The sequence below is a fragment of the Pseudoliparis swirei genome, unplaced genomic scaffold (assembly GCF_029220125.1).
Source record: "Pseudoliparis swirei isolate HS2019 ecotype Mariana Trench unplaced genomic scaffold, NWPU_hadal_v1 hadal_27, whole genome shotgun sequence".
In the NCBI taxonomy this organism is placed as follows: Eukaryota; Metazoa; Chordata; class Actinopteri; order Perciformes; family Liparidae; genus Pseudoliparis; species Pseudoliparis swirei.
In genome coordinates this window covers 489,057-507,241 of record NW_026613263.1, presented here as the reverse complement: position 1 = coordinate 507,241, position 18,185 = coordinate 489,057, and the positions used below count along the sequence as shown (strand labels likewise).

General features: G+C 41.3%; 18 non-coding genes across 18 annotated transcripts; all 18 read left to right on the top strand.

Moving 5' to 3' along the window:
- The first annotated feature begins 310 nt into the window (after positions 1–310).
- trnan-guu (transfer RNA asparagine (anticodon GUU)) lies at positions 311–384 on the top strand. The gene has a single exon. It is a non-coding gene; the product is annotated as a tRNA-Asn (tRNA).
- Positions 385–840: 456 nt separating this feature from the next.
- Positions 841–914, top strand: trnan-guu (transfer RNA asparagine (anticodon GUU)). Its single transcript has one exon. It is a non-coding gene; the product is annotated as a tRNA-Asn (tRNA).
- A 454-nt stretch (positions 915–1,368) lies between these two features.
- Positions 1,369–1,442, top strand: trnan-guu (transfer RNA asparagine (anticodon GUU)). The gene has a single exon. It is a non-coding gene; the product is annotated as a tRNA-Asn (tRNA).
- Positions 1,443–1,897: 455 nt separating this feature from the next.
- Positions 1,898–1,971, top strand: trnan-guu (transfer RNA asparagine (anticodon GUU)). Its single transcript has one exon. It is a non-coding gene; the product is annotated as a tRNA-Asn (tRNA).
- A 973-nt stretch (positions 1,972–2,944) lies between these two features.
- Positions 2,945–3,018, top strand: trnan-guu (transfer RNA asparagine (anticodon GUU)). The gene has a single exon. It is a non-coding gene; the product is annotated as a tRNA-Asn (tRNA).
- A 1,074-nt stretch (positions 3,019–4,092) lies between these two features.
- trnan-guu (transfer RNA asparagine (anticodon GUU)) lies at positions 4,093–4,166 on the top strand. The gene has a single exon. It is a non-coding gene; the product is annotated as a tRNA-Asn (tRNA).
- A 972-nt stretch (positions 4,167–5,138) lies between these two features.
- Positions 5,139–5,212, top strand: trnan-guu (transfer RNA asparagine (anticodon GUU)). The gene has a single exon. It is a non-coding gene; the product is annotated as a tRNA-Asn (tRNA).
- A 458-nt stretch (positions 5,213–5,670) lies between these two features.
- Positions 5,671–5,744, top strand: trnan-guu (transfer RNA asparagine (anticodon GUU)). Its single transcript has one exon. It is a non-coding gene; the product is annotated as a tRNA-Asn (tRNA).
- A 1,503-nt stretch (positions 5,745–7,247) lies between these two features.
- On the top strand, positions 7,248–7,321 carry trnan-guu (transfer RNA asparagine (anticodon GUU)). Its single transcript has one exon. It is a non-coding gene; the product is annotated as a tRNA-Asn (tRNA).
- A 459-nt stretch (positions 7,322–7,780) lies between these two features.
- On the top strand, positions 7,781–7,854 carry trnan-guu (transfer RNA asparagine (anticodon GUU)). The gene has a single exon. It is a non-coding gene; the product is annotated as a tRNA-Asn (tRNA).
- A 977-nt stretch (positions 7,855–8,831) lies between these two features.
- On the top strand, positions 8,832–8,905 carry trnan-guu (transfer RNA asparagine (anticodon GUU)). The gene has a single exon. It is a non-coding gene; the product is annotated as a tRNA-Asn (tRNA).
- Positions 8,906–10,411: 1,506 nt separating this feature from the next.
- Positions 10,412–10,485, top strand: trnan-guu (transfer RNA asparagine (anticodon GUU)). Its single transcript has one exon. It is a non-coding gene; the product is annotated as a tRNA-Asn (tRNA).
- Positions 10,486–10,942: 457 nt separating this feature from the next.
- Positions 10,943–11,016, top strand: trnan-guu (transfer RNA asparagine (anticodon GUU)). The gene has a single exon. It is a non-coding gene; the product is annotated as a tRNA-Asn (tRNA).
- Positions 11,017–12,518: 1,502 nt separating this feature from the next.
- trnan-guu (transfer RNA asparagine (anticodon GUU)) lies at positions 12,519–12,592 on the top strand. The gene has a single exon. It is a non-coding gene; the product is annotated as a tRNA-Asn (tRNA).
- Positions 12,593–14,605: 2,013 nt separating this feature from the next.
- trnan-guu (transfer RNA asparagine (anticodon GUU)) lies at positions 14,606–14,679 on the top strand. Its single transcript has one exon. It is a non-coding gene; the product is annotated as a tRNA-Asn (tRNA).
- A 457-nt stretch (positions 14,680–15,136) lies between these two features.
- trnan-guu (transfer RNA asparagine (anticodon GUU)) lies at positions 15,137–15,210 on the top strand. Its single transcript has one exon. It is a non-coding gene; the product is annotated as a tRNA-Asn (tRNA).
- A 455-nt stretch (positions 15,211–15,665) lies between these two features.
- On the top strand, positions 15,666–15,739 carry trnan-guu (transfer RNA asparagine (anticodon GUU)). Its single transcript has one exon. It is a non-coding gene; the product is annotated as a tRNA-Asn (tRNA).
- Positions 15,740–17,216: 1,477 nt separating this feature from the next.
- On the top strand, positions 17,217–17,290 carry trnan-guu (transfer RNA asparagine (anticodon GUU)). The gene has a single exon. It is a non-coding gene; the product is annotated as a tRNA-Asn (tRNA).
- The last annotated feature ends 895 nt before the right edge of the window (positions 17,291–18,185 follow it).

Below are 18,185 nucleotides of genomic sequence, written 5' to 3'. Positions count from 1 at the left end.
TGTTAAGCCTAAGGTGGCTCAACTGTGGTTTTTCTCTTTTTACTATAGTGTGTTGTGTATGTGTTTGCAAATAATAAAGGCCTATTGAGTTGTAAAGCCTCAACTCCACATCAAAAGGGGGTTACTCTCCCCTCAAAAACACTGACCTTAAGCTGCCTGAAGCCAGACGCTTGAATTCTAGTATTTTCTTCCAAAATGTAGTGAGTCATAATGTACCTTTAAAAAAGATAAGGTCCTAATGTATTCGTCAAAAGTATCAATCTTACATTCAGCTGGAGAACAAAAAACCATCCTCTAACTCAGTAGACAAGTCTCTGTGGCGCAATTGGTTAGCGCGTTCGGCTGTTAACCGAAAGGTTGGTGGTTCAAGCCCACCCAGGGACGAAAGACTATTTAGCACTTGGAATACAAGTGATCATAAGAAAAATCCTCCGATATTGAATGATTGGTGGGAACTCTGGTCAGAACATCTTCGGTGTCTGTCTTGGTTGCAAAAAAAAAACGGCTTGGTGGCAGCAGCATAATAGTCACTTGTTAAGCCTAAGGTAGCTCAACTGTGGTTTTTCTCTTTTTACTATAGTGTGTTGTGTATGTTTTTGCACATAATAAAGGCCTATTGAGTTGTAACGCCTCAACTCCACATCAAAAGGGGGTTACTCTCCCCTCAAAACACTGACCTTAAGCTGCCTGAAGCCAGACGCTTGAATTCTAGTATTTTCTTCCAAAATGTAGTGAGTCATAATGTACCTTTAAAAAAGATAAGGTCCAAATGTATTCGTCAAAAGTATCAATCTTACATTCAGCTGGAAAAAAACCCCCATCCTCTAACTCAGTAGACAAGTCTCTGTGGCGCAATTGGTTAGCGCGTTCGGCTGTTAACCGAAAGGTTGGTGGTTCAAGCCCACCCAGGGACGAAAGACTATTTAGCACTTGGAATACAAGTGATCATAAGAAAAATCCTCCGATATTGAATGATTGGTGGGAACTCTGGTCAGAACATCTTCGGTGTCTGTCTTGGTTGCAAAAAAAACCGGCTTGGTGGCAGCAGCATAATAGTCACTTGTTAAGCCTAAGGTGGCTCAACTGTGGTTTTTCTCTTTTTACTATAGTGTGTTGTGTATGTGTTTGCAAATAATAAAGGCCTATTGAGTTGTAAAGCCTCAACTCCACATCAAAAGGGGGTTACTCTCCCCTCAAAAACACTGACCTTAAGCTGCCTGAAGCCAGACGCTTGAATTCTAGTATTTTCTTCCAAAAGGAAGTGAGTCATAATGTACCTTTAAAAAAGATAAGGTCCTAATGTATTCGTCAAAAGTATCAATCTTACATTCAGCTGGAAAAAACCCCATCCTCTAACTCAGTAGACAAGTCTCTGTGGCGCAATTGGTTAGCGCGTTCGGCTGTTAACCGAAAGGTTGGTGGTTCAAGCCCACCCAGGGACGAAAGACTATTTAGCACTTGGAATACAAGTGATCATAAGAAAAATCCTCCGATATTGAATGATTGGTGGGAACTCTGGTCAGAACATCTTCGGTGTCTGTCTTGGTTGCAAAAAACAACCAGCTTGGTGGCAGCAGCATAATAGTCACTTGTTAAGCCTAAGGTGGCTCAACTGTGGTTTTTCTCTTTTTACTAGAGTGTGTTGTGTATGTTTTGCACATAATAAAGGCCTATTGAGTTGTAAAGCCTCAACTCCACATCAAAGGGGATTACTCTCCCCTCAAAAACACTGACCTTAAGCTGCCTGAAGCCAGACGCTTGAATTCTAGTATTTTCTTCCATAACGTAGTGAGTCATAATGTACCTTTAAAAAAGATAAGGTCCTAATGTATTCGTCAAAAGTATCAATCTTACATTCAGCTGGAAAAAAAAACCCATCCTCTAACTCAGTAGACAAGTCTCTGTGGCGCAATTGGTTAGCGCGTTCGGCTGTTAACCGAAAGGTTGGTGGTTCAAGCCCACCCAGGGACGAAAGACTATTTAGCACTTGGAATACAAGTGATCATAAGAAAAATCCTCCGATATTGAATGATTGGTGGGAACTCTGGTCAGAACATCTTCGGATTTGTCTTGGTTGCAAAAAGAGACCCGCTTGGTGGCAGCAGCATAATAGTCACTTGTTAAGCCTAAGGTAGCTCAACTGTGGTTTTTCTCTTTTTACTATAGTGTGTTGTGTATGTTTTTGCACATAATAAAGGCCTATTGAGTTGTAACGCCTCAACTCCACATCAAAAGGGGGTTACTCTCCCCTCAAAAACACTGACCTTAAGCTGCCTGAAGCCAGACGCTTGAATTCTAGTATTTTCTTCCAAAATGTAGTGAGTCATAATGTACCTTTAAAAAGATAAGGTCCAAATGTATTCGTCAAAAGTATCAATCTTACATTCAGCTGGAAAAAAACCCATCCTCTAACTCAGTAGACAAGTCTCTGTGGCGCAATTGGTTAGCGCTCGGCTGTTAACCGGAAGGTTGGTGGTTCAAGCCCACCCAGGGACGAAAGACTATTTAGCACTTGGAATACAAGTGATCATAAGAAAAATCCTCCGATATTGAATGATTGGTGGGAACTCTGGTCAGAACATCTTCGGTGTCTGTCTTGGTTGCAAAAACAACCGCTTGGTGGCAGCAGCATAATAGTCACTTGTTAAGCCTAAGGTGGCTCAACTGTGGTTTCTCTTTTACTATAGTGTGTTGTGTATGTTTGCAAATAATAGAGGCGTATTGAGTTGTAAAGCCTCAACTCCACATCAAAAGGGGGTTACTCCCCTCAAAAACACTGACCTTAAGCTGCCTGAAGCCAGACGCTTGAATTCTAGTATTTTCTTCCAAAATGTAGTGAGTCATAATGTACCTTTAAAAAAGATAAGGTCCAAATGTATTCGTCAAAAGTATCAATCTTACATTCAGCTGGAAAAAAAACCCCATCCTCTAACTCAGCAGACAAGTCTCTGTGGCGCAATTGGTTAGCGCGTTCGGCTGTTAACCGAAAGGTTGGTGGTTCAAGCCCACCCAGGGACGAAAGACTATTTAGCACTTGGAATACAAGTGATCATAAGAAAAATCCTCCGATATTGAATGATTGGTGGGAACTCTGGTCAGAACATCTTCGGTGTCTGTCTTGGTTGCAAAAAAACAACCGGCTTGGTGGCAGCAGCATAATAGTCACTTGTTAAGCCTAAGGTAGCTCAACTGTGGTTTTTCTCTTTTTACTATAGTGTGTTGTGTATGTTTTTGCACATAATAAAGGCCTATTGAGTTGTAACGCCTCAACTCCACATCAAAGGGGTTACTCTCCCCTCAAAACACTGACCTTAAGCTGCCTGAAGCCAGACGCTTGAATTCTAGTATTTTCTTCCAAAATGTAGTGAGTCATAATGTACCTTTAAAATCAAAAACACTGACCTTAAGCTGCCTGAAGCCAGACGCTTGAATTCTAGTATTTTCTTCCAAAATGTAGTGAGTCATAATGTACCTTTAAAAAAGATAAGGTCCTAATGTATTCGTCAAAAGTATCAATCTTACATTCAGCTGGAAAAAAACCCCCATCCTCTAACTCAGCAGACAAGTCTCTGTGGCGCAATTGGTTAGCATGTTCGGCTGTTAACCGAAAGGTTGGTGGTTCAAGCCCACCCAGGGACGAAAGACTATTTAGCACTTGGAATACAAGTGATCATAAGAAAATTCCTCCAATATTAAATGATTGGTGGGAACTCTGGTCAGAACATCTTCGGTGTCTGTCTTGGTTGCAAAAAACAACCGGCTTGGTGGCAGCAGCATAATAGTCACTTGTTAAGCCTAAGGTAGCTCAACTGTGGTTTTTCTCTTTTTACTATAGTGTGTTGTGTATGTTTTTGCACATAATAAAGGCCTATTGAGTTGTAACGCCTCAACTCCACATCAAAAGGGGGTTACTCTCCCCTCAAAAACACTGACCTTAAGCTGCCTGAAGCCAGACGCTTGAATTCTAGTATTTTCTTCCAAAAGGAAGTGAGTCATAATGTACCTTTAAAAAAGATAAGGTCCTAATGTATTCGTCAAAAGTATCAATCTTACATTCAGCTGGAAAAAAACATCCTCTAACTCAGTAGACAAGTCTCTGTGGCGCAATTGGTTAGCGCGTTCGGCTGTTAACCGAAAGGTTGGTGGTTCAAGCCCACCCAGGGACGAAAGACTATTTAGCACTTGGAATACAAGTGATCATAAGAAAAATCCTCCGATATTGAATGATTGGTGGGAACTCTGGTCAGAACATCTTCGGTGTCTGTCTTGGTTGCAAAAAAAACCGGCTTGGTGGCAGCAGCATAATAGTCACTTGTTAAGCCTAAGGTGGCTCAACTGTGGTTTTACTATAGTGTGTTGTGTATGTGTTTGCAAATAATAAAGGCCTATTGAGTTGTAAAGCCTCAACTCCACATCAAAAGGGGGTTACTCTCCCCTCAAAAACACTGACCTTAAGCTGCCTGAAGCCAGACGCTTGAATTCTAGTATTTTCTTCCAAAATGTACTGAGTCATAATGTACCTTTAAAAAAGATAAGGTCCAAATGTATTCGTCAAAAGTATCAATCTTACATTCAGCTGGAAAAAAACCCCCATCCTCTAACTCAGCAGACAAGTCTCTGTGGCGCAATTGGTTAGCATGTTCGGCTGTTAACCGAAAGGTTGGTGGTTCAAGCCCACCCAGGGACGAAAGACTATTTAGCACTTGGAATACAAGTGATCATAAGAAAAATCCTCCGATATTGAATGATTGGTGGGAACTCTGGTCAGAACATCTTCGGTGTCTGTCTTGGTTGCAAAAAAACCGGCTTGGTGGCAGCAGCATAATAGTCACTTGTTAAGCCTAAGGTAGCTCAACTGTGGTTTTTCTCTTTTTACTATAGTGTGTTGTGTATGTTTTTGCACATAATAAAGGCCTATTTAGTTGTAAAGCCTCAACTCCACATCAAAAGGGGGTTACTCTCCCCTCAAAAACACTGACCGTAAGCTGCCTGAAGCCAGACGCTTGAATTCTAGTATTTTCTTCCAAAATGTAGTGAGTCATAATGTACCTTTAAAAAAGATAAGTTCCAAATGTATTCGTCAAAAGTATCAATCTTACATTCAGCTGGAAAAAGCCATCCTCTCACTCAATAGACAAGTCTCTGTGGCGCAATTGGTTAGCGCGTTCGGCTGTTAACCGAAAGGTTGGTGGTTCAAGCCCACCCAGGGACGAAAACTATTTAGCACTTGGAATACAAGTGATCATAAGAAAAATCCTCCGATATTGAATGATTGGTGGGAACTCTGGTCAGAACATCTTCGGTGTCTGTCTTGGTTGCAAAAAAACAACCGGCTTGGTGGCAGCAGCATAATAGTCACTTGTTAAGCCTAAGGTAGCTCAACTGTGGTTTTTCTCTTTTTACTATAGTGTGTTGTGTATGTTTTTGCACATAATAAAGGCCTATTGAGTTGTAACGCCTCAACTCCACATCAAAAGGGGGTTACTCTCCCCTCAAAAACACTGACCTTAAGCTGCCTGAAGCCAGACGCTTGAATTCTAGTATTTTCTTCCAAAATGTAGTGAGTCATAATGTACCTTTAAAAAAGATAAGGTCCTAATGTATTCGTCAAAAGTATCAATCTTACATTCAGCTGGAGAAAAAAAAAACATCCTCTAACTCAGTAGACAAGTCTCTGTGGCGCAATTGGTTAGCGCGTTCGGCTGTTAACCGAAAGGTTGGTGGTTCAAGCCCACCCAGGGACGAAAGACTATTTAGCACTTGGAATACAAGTGATCATAAGAAAAATCCTCCGATATTGAATGATTGGTGGGAACTCTGGTCAGAACATCTTCGGTGTCTGTCTTGGTTGCAAAAAAAATCCGGCTTGGTGGCAGCAGCATAATAGTCACTTGTTAAGCCTAAGGTGGCTCAACTGTGGTTTTTCTCTTTTTACTATAGTGTGTTGTGTATGTGTTTGCAAATAATAAAGGCCTATTGAGTTGTAAAGCCTCAACTCCACATCAAAAGGGGGTTACTCTCCCCTCAAAAACACTGACCTTAAGCTGCCTGAAGCCAGACGCTTGAATTCTAGTATTTTCTTCCAAAATGTAGTGAGTCATAATGTACCTTTAAAAAAGATAAGGTCCAAATGTATTCGTCAAAAGTATCAATCTTACATTCAGCTGGAAAAAAAACCCCATCCTCTAACTCAGCAGACAAGTCTCTGTGGCGCAATTGGTTAGCGCGGTCGGCTGTTAACCGAAAGGTTGGTGGTTCAAGCCCACCCAGGGACGAAAGACTATTTAGCACTTGGAATACAAGTGATCATAAGAAAAATCCTCCGATATTGAATGATTGGTGGGAACTCTGGTCAGAACATCTTCGGTGTCTGTCTTGGTTGCAAAAACAATGCGGCCAGGTGGCAGCAGCAAAATAATCACTTGTTAAGCCTAAGGTGGCTCAACTGTGGTTTTCTCTTTTTACTATAGTGTGTTGTGTATGTTTTGCACATAATAAAGGCCTATTGAGTTGTAAAGCCTCAACTCCACATCAAAAAGCGGTTACTCTCCCCTCAAAAACACTGACCTTAAGCTGCCTGAAGCCAGACGCTTGAATTCTAGTATTTTCTTCCATAACGTAGTGAGTCATAATGTACCTTTAAAAAGATAAGGTCCAAATGTATTCGTCAAAAGTATCAATCTTACATTCAGCTGGAAAAAAAACCATCCTCTAACTCAGTAGACAAGTCTCTGTGGCGGAATTGGTTAACGCGTTCCGCTGTTAACCGAAAGGTTGGTGGTTCAAGCCCACCCAGGGACGAAAGACTATTTAGCACTTGGAATACAAGTGATCATAAGAAAAATCCTCCGATATTGAATGATTGGTGGGAACTCTGGTCAGAACATCTTCGGTGTCTGTCTTGGTTGCAAAAAACAACCGGCTTGGTGGCAGCAGCATAATAGTCACTTGTTAAGCCTAAGGTGGCTCAACTGTGGTTTTACTATAGTGTGTTGTGTATGTTTTTGCACATAATAAAGGCCTATTGAGTTGTAACGCCTCAACTCCACATCAAAAGGGGGTTACTCTCCCCTCAAAAACACTGACCTTAAGCTGCCTGAAGCCAGACGCTTGAATTCTAGTATTTTCTTCCAAAATGTAGTGAGTCATAATGTACCTTTAAAAAAGATAAGGTCCAAATGTATTCGTCAAAAGTATCAATCTTACATTCAGCTGGAAAAAACCCCATCCTCTAACTCAGTAGACAAGTCTCTGTGGCGCAATTGGTTAGCGCGTTCGGCTGTTAACCGAAAGGTTGGTGGTTCAAGCCCACCCAGGGACGAAAGACTATTTAGCACTTGGAATACAAGTGATCATAAGAAAAATCCTCCGATATTGAATGATTGGTGGGAACTCTGGTCAGAACATCTTCGGTGTCTGTCTTGGTTGCAAAAAAACAACCGGCTTGGTGGCAGCAGCATAATAGTCACTTGTTAAGCCTAAGGTAGCTCAACTGTGGTTTTTCTCTTTTTACTATAGTGTGTTGTGTATGTTTTTGCACATAATAAAGGCCTATTGAGTTGTAACGCCTCAACTCCACATCAAAAGGGGGTTACTCTCCCCTCAAAAACACTGACCTTAAGCTGCCTGAAGCCAGACGCTTGAATTCTAGTATTTTCTTCCAAAAGGAAGTGAGTCATAATGTACCTTTAAAAAAGATAAGGTCCTAATGTATTCGTCAAAAGTATCAATCTTACATTCAGCTGGAAAAAAAAACCCCATCCTCTAACTCAGTAGACAAGTCTCTGTGGCGCAATTGGTTAGCGCGTTCGGCTGTTAACCGAAAGGTTGGTGGTTCAAGCCCACCCAGGGACGAAGACTATTTAGCACTTGGAATACAAGTGATCATAAGAAAATCCTCCAATATTAAATGATTGGTGGGAACTCTGGTCAGAACATCTTCGGTGTCTGTCTTGGTTGCAAAAAACAACCAGCTTGGTGGCAGCAGCATAATAGTCACTTGTTAAGCCTAAGGTGGCTCAACTGTGGTTTTTCTCTTTTTACTACAGTGTGTTGTGTATGTATTTGCACATAATAAAGGCCTATTGAGTTGTAAAGCCTCAACTCCACATCAAAGGGGTTACTCTCCCCTCAAAAACACTGACTTTAAGCTGCCTGAAGCCAGACGCTTGAATTCTAGTATTTCCTTCCATAACGTAGTGAGTCATAATGTACCTTTAAAAAAGATAAGGTCCTAATGTATTCATCAAAAGTATCAATCTTACATTCAGCTGGGGGAAAAAACCCATCCTCTAACTCAGCAGACAAGTCTCTGTGGCGCAATTGGTTAGCGCTCGGCTGTTAACCGAAGGTTGGTGGTTCAAGCCCACCCAGGGACGAAGACTATTTAGCACTTGGAATACAAGTGATCATAAGAAAAATCCTCCGATATTGAATGATTGGTGGGAACTCTGGTCAGAACATCTTCGGTGTCTGTCTTGGTTGCAAAAAAACCGGCTTGGTGGCAGCAGCATAATAGTCACTTGTTAAGCCTAAGGTAGCTCAACTGTGGTTTTTCTCTTTTTACTATAGTGTGTTGTGTATGTTTTTGCACATAATAAAGGCCTATTGAGTTGTAAAGCCTCAACTCCACATCAAAAGGGGGTTACTCTCCCCTCAAAAACACTGACCTTAAGCTGCCTGAAGCCAGACGCTTGAATTCTAGTATTTTCTTCCAAATGTAGTGAGTCATAATGTACCTTTAAAAAAGATAAGGTCCAAATGTATTCGTCAAAAGTATCAATCTTACATTCAGCTGGAAAAAAACCCCCATCCTCTAACTCAGTAGACAAGTCTCTGTGGCGCAATTGGTTAGCGCGTTCGGCTGTTAACCGAAAGGTTGGTGGTTCAAGCCCACCCAGGGACGAAAGACTATTTAGCACTTGGAATACAAGTGATCATAAGAAAAATCCTCCGATATTGAATGATTGGTGGGAACTCTGGTCAGAACATCTTTGGTGTCTGTCTTGGTTGCAAAAAACAACCGCTTGGTGACAGCAGCTTACTAGTCACTTGTTACGCTTAAGGTGGCACAACTGTGGTTTTTCTTTTACTATAGTGTGTTGTGTATGTTTTTGCACATAATAAAGGCCTATTGATTTGTAAAGCCTCAACTCCACATCAAAAGGGGGTTACTCTCCCCTCAAAAACACTGACCTTAAGCTGCCTGAAGCCAGACGCTTGAATTCTAGTATTTTCTTCCAAAATGTAGTGAGTCATAATGTACCTTTAAAAAAGATAAGGTCCAAATGTATTCGTCAAAAGTATCAATCTTACATTCAGCTGGAAAAAAAAGCCATCCTCTCACTCAATAGACAAGTCTCTGTGGCGCAATTGGTTAGCGCATTTGGCTGTTAACCGAAAGGTTGGTGGTTCAAGCCCACCCAGGGACGAAAGACTATTTAGCACTTGGAATACAAGTGATCATAAGAAAAATCCTCCGATATTGAATGATTGGTGGGAACTCTGGTCAGAACATCTTCGGTGTCTGTCTTGGTTGCAAAAAAACAACCGGCTTGGTGGCAGCAGCATAATAGTCACTTGTTAAGCCTAAGGTAGCTCAACTGTGGTTTTTCTCTTTTTACTATAGTGTGTTGTGTATGTTAGAACAAATAATAAAGGCCTATTGAGTTGTAAAGCCTCAACTCCACATCAAAGGGGTTACTCTCCTCAAAACACTGACCTTAAGCTGCCTGAAGCCAGACGCTTGAATTCTAGTATTTTCTTCCAAAATGTAGTGAGTCATAATGTACCTTTAAAAAAGATAAGGTCCAAATGTATTCGTCAAAAGTATCAATCTTACATTCAGCTGGGGAAAAAAACCCATCCTCTAACTCAGCAGACAAGTCTCTGTGGCGCAATTGGTTAGTGCGTTCGGCTGTTAACCGAAAGGTTGGTGGTTCAAGCCCACCCAGGGACGAAAGACTATTTAGCACTTGGAATACAAGTGATCATAAGAAAATTCCTCCGATATTGAATGATTGGTGGGAACTCTGGTCAGAACATCTTCGGTGTCTGTCTTGGTTGCAAAAAACAACCGCTTGGTGGCAGCAGCATAATAGTCACTTGTTAAGCCTAAGGTGGCTCAACTGTGGTTTTTCTCTTTTTACTATAGTGTGTTGTGTATGTTTTTGCACATAATAAAGGCCAATTGAGTTGTAACGCCTCAACTCCACATCAAAGGGGTTACTCTCCCTCAAAACACTGACCTTAAGCTGCCTGAAGCCAGACGCTTGAATTCTAGTATTTTCTTCCATAACGTAGTGAGTCATAATGTATCTTTAGAAAATATAAGGTCCAAATGTATTCGTCAAAAGTATCAATCTTACATTCAGCTGGAAAAAAAAACCCCATCCTCTAACTCAGTAGACAAGTCTCTGTGGCGCAATTGGTTAGCGCTTTCGGCTGTTAACCGAAAGGTTGGTGGTTCAAGCCCACCCAGGGACGAAAGACTATTTAGCACTTGGAATACAAGTGATCATAAGAAAAATCCTCCGATATTGAATGATTGGTGGGAACTCTGGTCAGAACATCTTCGGTGTCTGTCTTGGTTGCAAAAAAAAACCGGCTTGGTGGCAGCAGCATAATAGTCACTTGTTAAGCCTAAGGTGGCTCAACTGTGGTTTTTCTCTTTTTACTATAGTGTGTTGTGTATGTGTTTGCAAATAATAAAGGCCTATTGAGTTGTAAAGCCTCAACTCCACATCAAAAGGGGGTTACTCTCCCCTCAAAAACACTGACCTTAAGCTGCCTGAAGCCAGACGCTTGAATTCTAGTATTTTCTTCCAAAATGTAGTGAGTCATAATGTACCTTTAAAAAAGATAAGGTCCAAATGTATTCGTCAAAAGTATCAATCTTACATTCAGCTGGAAAAAAACCCCCATCCTCTAACTCAGCAGACAAGTCTCTGTGGCGCAATTGGTTAGCGCGTTCGGCTGTTAACCGAAAGGTTGGTGGTTCAAGCCCACCCAGGGACGAAAGACTATTTAGCACTTGGAATACAAGTGATCATAAGAAAATCCTCCGATATTGAATGATTGGTGGGAACTCTGGTCAGAACATCTTCGGTGTCTGTCTTGGTTGCAAAAAAACAACCGGCTTGGTGGCAGCAGCATAATAGTCACTTGTTAAGCCTAAGGTAGCTCAACTGTGGTTTTTCTCTTTTTACTATAGTGTGTTGTGTATGTTTTTGCACATAATAAAGGCCTATTGAGTTGTAACGCCTCAACTCCACATCAAAAGGGGGTTACTCTCCCCTCAAAAACACTGACCTTAAGCTGCCTGAAGCCAGACGCTTGAATTCTAGTATTTTCTTCCAAAAGGAAGTGAGTCATAATGTACCTTTAAAAAAGATAAGGTCCTAATGTATTCGTCAAAAGTATCAATCTTACATTCAGCTGGAAAAAAACATCCTCTAACTCAGTAGACAAGTCTCTGTGGCGCAATTGGTTAGCGCGTCCGGCTGTTAACCGAAAGGTTGGTGGTTCAAGCCCACCCAGGGACGAAAGACTATTTAGCACTTGGAATACAAGTGATCATAAGAAAAATCCTCCGATATTGAATGATTGGTGGGAACTCTGGTCAGAACATCTTCGGTGTCTGTCTTGGTTGCAAAAACAACCGGCTTGGTGGCAGCAGCATAATAGTCACTTGTTAAGCCTAAGGTAGCTCAACTGTGGTTTTTCTCTTTTTACTATAGTGTGTTGTGTATGTTTTGCACATAATAAAGGCCTATTGAGTTGTAAAGCCTCAACTCCACATCAAAAGGGGGTTACTCTCCCCTCAAAAACACTGACCTTAAGCTGCCTGAAGCCAGACGCTTGAATTCTAGTATTTTCTTCCAAAATGTAGTGAGTCATAATGTACCTTTAAAAAAGATAAGGTCCAAATGTATTCGTCAAAAGTATCAATCTTACATTCAGCTGGAAAAAAACCCATCCTCTAACTCAGTAGACAAGTCTCTGTGGCGCAATTGGTTAGCGCGCTCGGCTGTTAACCGCAAGGTTGGTGGTTCAAGCCCACCCAGGGACGAAAGACTATTTAGCACTTGGAATACAAGTGATCATAAGAAAAATCCTCCGATATTGAATGATTGGTGGGAACTCTGGTCAGAACATCTTCGGTGTCTGTCTTGGTTGCAAAAAAACAACCGGCTTGGTGGCAGCAGCATAATAGTCACTTGTTAAGCCTAAGGTAGCTCAACTGTGGTTTTTCTCACTATAGTGTGTTGTGTATGTTTTGCACATAATAAAGGCCTATTGAGTTGTAAAGCCTCAACTCCACATCAAAGGGGTTACTCTCCCCTCAAAAACACTGACCTTAAGCTGCCTGAAGCCAGACGCTTGAATTCTAGTATTTTCTTCCAAAATGTAGTGAGTCATAATGTACCTTTAAAAAGATAAGGTCCAAATGTATTCGTCAAAAGTATCAATCTTACATTCAGCTGGAAAAAAACCCCATCCTCTAACTCAGTAGACAAGTCTCTGTGGCGCAATTGGTTAGCGTGTTCGGCTGTTAACCGAAAGGTTGGTGGTTCAAGCCCACCCAGGGACGAAAACTATTAAGAACTTGGAATACAAATGATCGTAACAAAATCCTCCGATATTGTATGATTGGTGCGAACTCTAGTCAGAACAACTTCGGTGTCTGTCTTCGTTGCAAAAAACAACCGCTTGGTGGCAGCAGCATAATAGTCACTTGTTAAGCCTAAGGTAGCTCAACTGTGGTTTTTCTCTTTTTACTATAGTGTGTTGTGTATGTTTTGCACATGATAAAGGCCGATTGAGTTGTAAAGCCTCAACTCCACATCAAAAGGGGGTTACTCTCCCCTCAAAAACACTGACCTTAAGCTGCCTGAAGCCAGACGCTTGAATTCTAGTATTTTCTTCCAAAATGTAGTGAGTCATAATGTACCTTTAAAAAGATAAGGTCCTAATGTATTCGTCAAAAGTATCAATCTTACATTCAGCTGGAAAAAAAAACCCATCCTCTAACTCAGTAGACAAGTCTCTGTGGCGCAATTGGTTAGCGTTCGGCTGTTAACCGAAAGGTTGGTGGTTCAAGCCCACCCAGGGACGAAAGACTATTTAGCACTTGGAATACAAGTGATCATAAGAAAAATCCTCCGATATTGAATGATTGGTGGGAACTCTGGTCAGAACATCTTCGGTGTCTGTCTTGGTTGCAAAAAAACCGGCTTGGTGGCAGCAGCATAATAGTCACTTGTTAAGCCTAAGGTGGCTCAACTGTGGTTTTTCTCTTTTTACTATAGTGTGTTGTGTATGTGTTTGCACATAATAAAGGCCTATTGAGTTGTAAAGCCTCAACTCCACATCAAAAGGGGGTTACTCTCCCCTCAAAACACTGACCTTAAGCTGCCTGAAGCCAGACGCTTGAATTCTAGTATTTTCTTCCATAACGTAGTGAGTCATAATGTAAGTGTACAAATGTATTCGTCAAAAGTATCAATCTTACATTCAGCTTGAAAAAACCCCATCCTCTAACTCAGTAGACAAGTCTCTGTGGCGCAATTGGTTAGCGCGTTCGGCTGTTAACCGAAGGTTGGTGGTTCAAGCCCACCCAGGGACGAAAGACTATTTAGCACTTGGAATACAAGTGATCATAAGAAAAATCCTCCGATATTGAATGATTGGTGGGAACTCTGGTCAGAACATCTTCGGTGTCTGTCTTGGTTGCAAAAAAAACCGGCTTGGTGGCAGCAGCATAATAGTCACTTGTTAAGCCTAAGGTGGCTCAACTGTGGTTTTTCTCTTTTTACTATAGTGTGTTGTGTATGTTTTTGCACATAATAAAGGCCTATTGAGTTGTAAAGCCTCAACTCCACATCAAAAGGGGGTTACTCTCCCCTCAAAAACACTGACCTTAAGCTGCCTGAAGCCAGACGCTTGAATTCTAGTATTTTCTTCCAAAATGTAGTGAGTCATAATGTACCTTTAAAAAGATAAGGTCCAAATGTATTCGTCAAAAGTATCAATCTTACATTCAGCTGGAAAAACCCCATCCTCTAACTCAGTAGACAAGTCTCTGTGGCGCAATTGGTTAGCGTTCGGCTGTTAACGAAGGTTGGTGGTTCAAGCCCACCCAGGGACGAAGACTATTTAGCACTTGGAATACAAGTGATCATAAGAAAAATCCTCCGATATTGAATGATTGGTGGGAACTCTGGTCAGAACATCTTCGGTGTCTGTCTTGGTTGCAAAAAAAAACCGGCTTGGTGGCAGCAGCATAATAGTCACTTGTTAAGCCTAAGGTGGCTCAACTGTGGTTTTTCTCTTTTTACTATAGTGTGTTGTGTATGTTTTTGCACATAATAAAGGCCTATTGAGTTGTAAAGCCTCAACTCCACATCAAAAGGGGGTTACTCTCCCCTCAAAAACACTGACCTTAAGCTGCCTGAAGCCAGACGCTTGAATTCTAGTATTTTCTTCCAAAATGTAGTGAGTCATAATGTACCTTTAAAAAGATAAGGTCCTAATGTATTCGTCAAAAGTATCAATCTTACATTCAGCTGGAGAACAAAAAACCATCCTCTAACTCAGTAGACAAGTCTCTGTGGCGCAATTGGTTAGCGCGTTCGGCTGTTAACCGAAAGGTTGGTGGTTCAAGCCCACCCAGGGACGAAAGACTATTTAGCACTTGGAATACAAGTGATCATAAGAAAAATCCTCCGATATTGAATGATTGGTGGGAACTCTGGTCAGAACATCTTCGGTGTCTGTCTTGGTTGCAAAAAAAAAACGGCTTGGTGGCAGCAGCATAATAGTCACTTGTTAAGCCTAAGGTAGCTCAACTGTGGTTTTTCTCTTTTTACTATAGTGTGTTGTGTATGTTTTTGCACATAATAAAGGCCTATTGAGTTGTAACGCCTCAACTCCACATCAAAAGGGGGTTACTCTCCCCTCAAAAACACTGACCTTAAGCTGCCTGAAGCCAGACGCTTGAATTCTAGTATTTTCTTCCAAAATGTAGTGAGTCATAATGTACCTTTAAAAAAGATAAGGTCCAAATGTATTCGTCAAAAGTATCAATCTTACATTCAGCTGGAAAAAAACCCCCATCCTCTAACTCAGCAGACAAGTCTCTGTGGCGCAATTGGTTAGCGCGTTCGGCTGTTAACCGAAAGGTTGGTGGTTCAAGCCCACCCAGGGACGAAAGACTATTTAGCACTTGGAATACAAGTGATCATAAGAAAAATCCTCCGATATTGAATGATTGGTGGGAACTCTGGTCAGAACATCTTCGGTGTCTGTCTTGGTTGCAAAAAAAACCGGCTTGGTGGCAGCAGCATAATAGTCACTTGTTAAGCCTAAGGTGGCTCAACTGTGGTTTTTCTCTTTTTACTATAGTGTGTTGTGTATGTGTTTGCAAATAATAAAGGCCTATTGAGTTGTAAAGCCTCAACTCCACATCAAAAGGGGGTTACTCTCCCCTCAAAAACACTGACCTTAAGCTGCCTGAAGCCAGACGCTTGAATTCTAGTATTTTCTTCCAAAATGTAGTGAGTCATAATGTACCTTTAAAAAAGATAAGGTCCAAATGTATTCGTCAAAAGTATCAATCTTACATTCAGCTGGAAAAAAAACCCATCCTCTAACTCAGTAGACAAGTCTCTGTGGCGCAATTGGTTAGCGCGTTCGGCTGTTAACCGAAAGGTTGGTGGTTCAAGCCCACCCAGGGACGAAAGACTATTTAGCACTTGGAATACAAGTGATCATAAGAAAAATCCTCCGATATTGAATGATTGGTGGGAACTCTGGTCAGAACATCTTCGGTGTCTGTCTTGGTTGCAAAAAAAAACCGGCTTGGTGGCAGCAGCATAATAGTCACTTGTTAAGCCTAAGGTGGCTCAACTGTGGTTTTACTATAGTGTGTTGTGTATGTGTTTGCACATGATAAAGGCCGATTGAGTTGTAAAGCCTCAACTCCACGTCGAAAAGCGGTTACTCTCCCCTCCAAAACACTGACCTTAAGCTGCCTGAAGCCAGACGCTTGAATTCTAGTATTTTCTTACAAAATGTAGTGAGTCATAATGTACTTTTAAAAAGATAAGGTCCTAATGTATTCGTCAAAAGTATCAATCTTACATTCAGCTGGAAAAAAAAACCCATCCTCTAACTCAGTAGACAAGTCTCTGTGGCGCAATTGGTTAGCGCTCGGCTGTTAACCGAAAGGTTGGTGGTTCAAGCCCACCCAGGGACGAAAGACTATTTAGCACTTGGAATACAAGTGATCATAAGAAAAATCCTCCGATATTGAATGATTGGTGGGAACTCTGGTCAGAACATCTTCGGTGTCTGTCTTGGTTGCAAAAACAACCCGGCTTGGTGGCAGCAGCATAATAGTCACTTGTTAAGCCTAAGGTAGCTCAACTGTGGTTTTTCTCTTTTTACTATAGTGTGTTGTGTATGTTTTTGCACATAATAAAGGCCTATTGAGTTGTAACGCCTCAACTCCACATCAAAAGGGGGTTACTCTCCCCTCCAAAACACTGACCTTAAGCTGCCTGAAGCCAGACGCTTGAATTCTAGTATTTTCTTCCAAAATGTAGTGAGTCATAATGTACCTTTAGGTCCAAATGTATTCGTCAAAAGTATCAATCTTACATTCAGCTTGAAAAAACCCCATCCTCTAACTCAGTAGACAAGTCTCTGTGGCGCAATTGGTTAGCGCTCGGCTGTTAACCGAAGGTTGGTGGTTCAAGCCACCCAGGGACGAAAGACTATTTAGCACTTGGAATTGAAGTGATCATAAGAAAATCCTCCGATATTGAATGATTGGTGGGAACTCTGGTCAGAACATCTTCGTGTCTGTCTTGGTTGCAAAAACAACCGCTTGGTGGCAGCAGCATAATAGTCACTTGTTAAGCCTAAGGTGGCTCAACTGTGGTTTCTCTTTTACTATAGTGTGTTGTGTATGTTTGCACATAATAAAGGCCTATTGAGTTGTAAAGCCTCAACTCCACATCAAAAGGGGGTTACTCTCCTCAAAAACACTGACCTTAAGCTGCCTGAAGCCAGACGCTTGAATTCTAGTATTTTCTTCCAAAAGGAAGTGAGTCATAATGTACCTTTAAAAAAATAAGGTCCTAATGTATTCGTCAAAAGTATCAATCTTACATTCAGCTGGAAAAAACCCCATCCTCTAACTCAGTAGACAAGTCTCTGTGGCGCAATTGGTTAGCGCGTTCGGCTGTTAACCGAAAGGTTGGTGGTTCAAGCCCACCCAGGGACGAAAGACTATTTAGCACTTGGAATACAAGTGATCATAAGAAAAATCCTCCGATATTGAATGATTGGTGGGAACTCTGGTCAGAACATCTTCGGTGTCTGTCTTGGTTGCAAAAAAACAACCGGCTTGGTGGCAGCAGCATAATAGTCACTTGTTAAGCCTAAGGTAGCTCAACTGTGGTTTTTCTCTTTTTACTATAGTGTGTTGTGTATGTTTTTGCACATAATAAAGGCCTATTGAGTTGTAACGCCTCAACTCCACATCAAAAGGGGGTTACTCTCCCCTCAAAAACACTGACCTTAAGCTGCCTGAAGCCAGACGCTTGAATTCTAGTATTTTCTTCCAAAATGTAGTGAGTCATAATGTACCTTAAGTAAAGATAAGTTCCAAATGTATTCGTCAAAAGTATCAATCTTACATTCAGCTATGGAAAAATCTATAAAATGAGTTAATTTATTCACAAAGATGTGATGTTAAAGAGGCCACGCCCTCTGAGAGGCCACGCCCCTGAGAGGCCACGCCGTGAGGCTTGCTCAGAATCCATCACCGTAAACGCGCAATGCATTCTGGGTAGATGTGTCCGACTTGATCCTGACGTCATGCGCACGTGGTCAACCTCACTGCGTGGCCCAGTGCATGATGGGAAACGTGTGGTTGCAACACTTAACCTCGTTTGTCGACTATCGGTCGGTTTAATCTGAAGACTTCTCTCGTGCATCATAAAGATCATTCATACGTTTATATTCATACTTTTATATTTATACGTTTATATTCATACGTTTATATTTATACAACGTTTATATTCATACGTTTATATTCATACATTTATATTTATACGTTTATATTCATACGTTTATATTTATACAACGTTTATATTCATACGTTTATATTTATACAA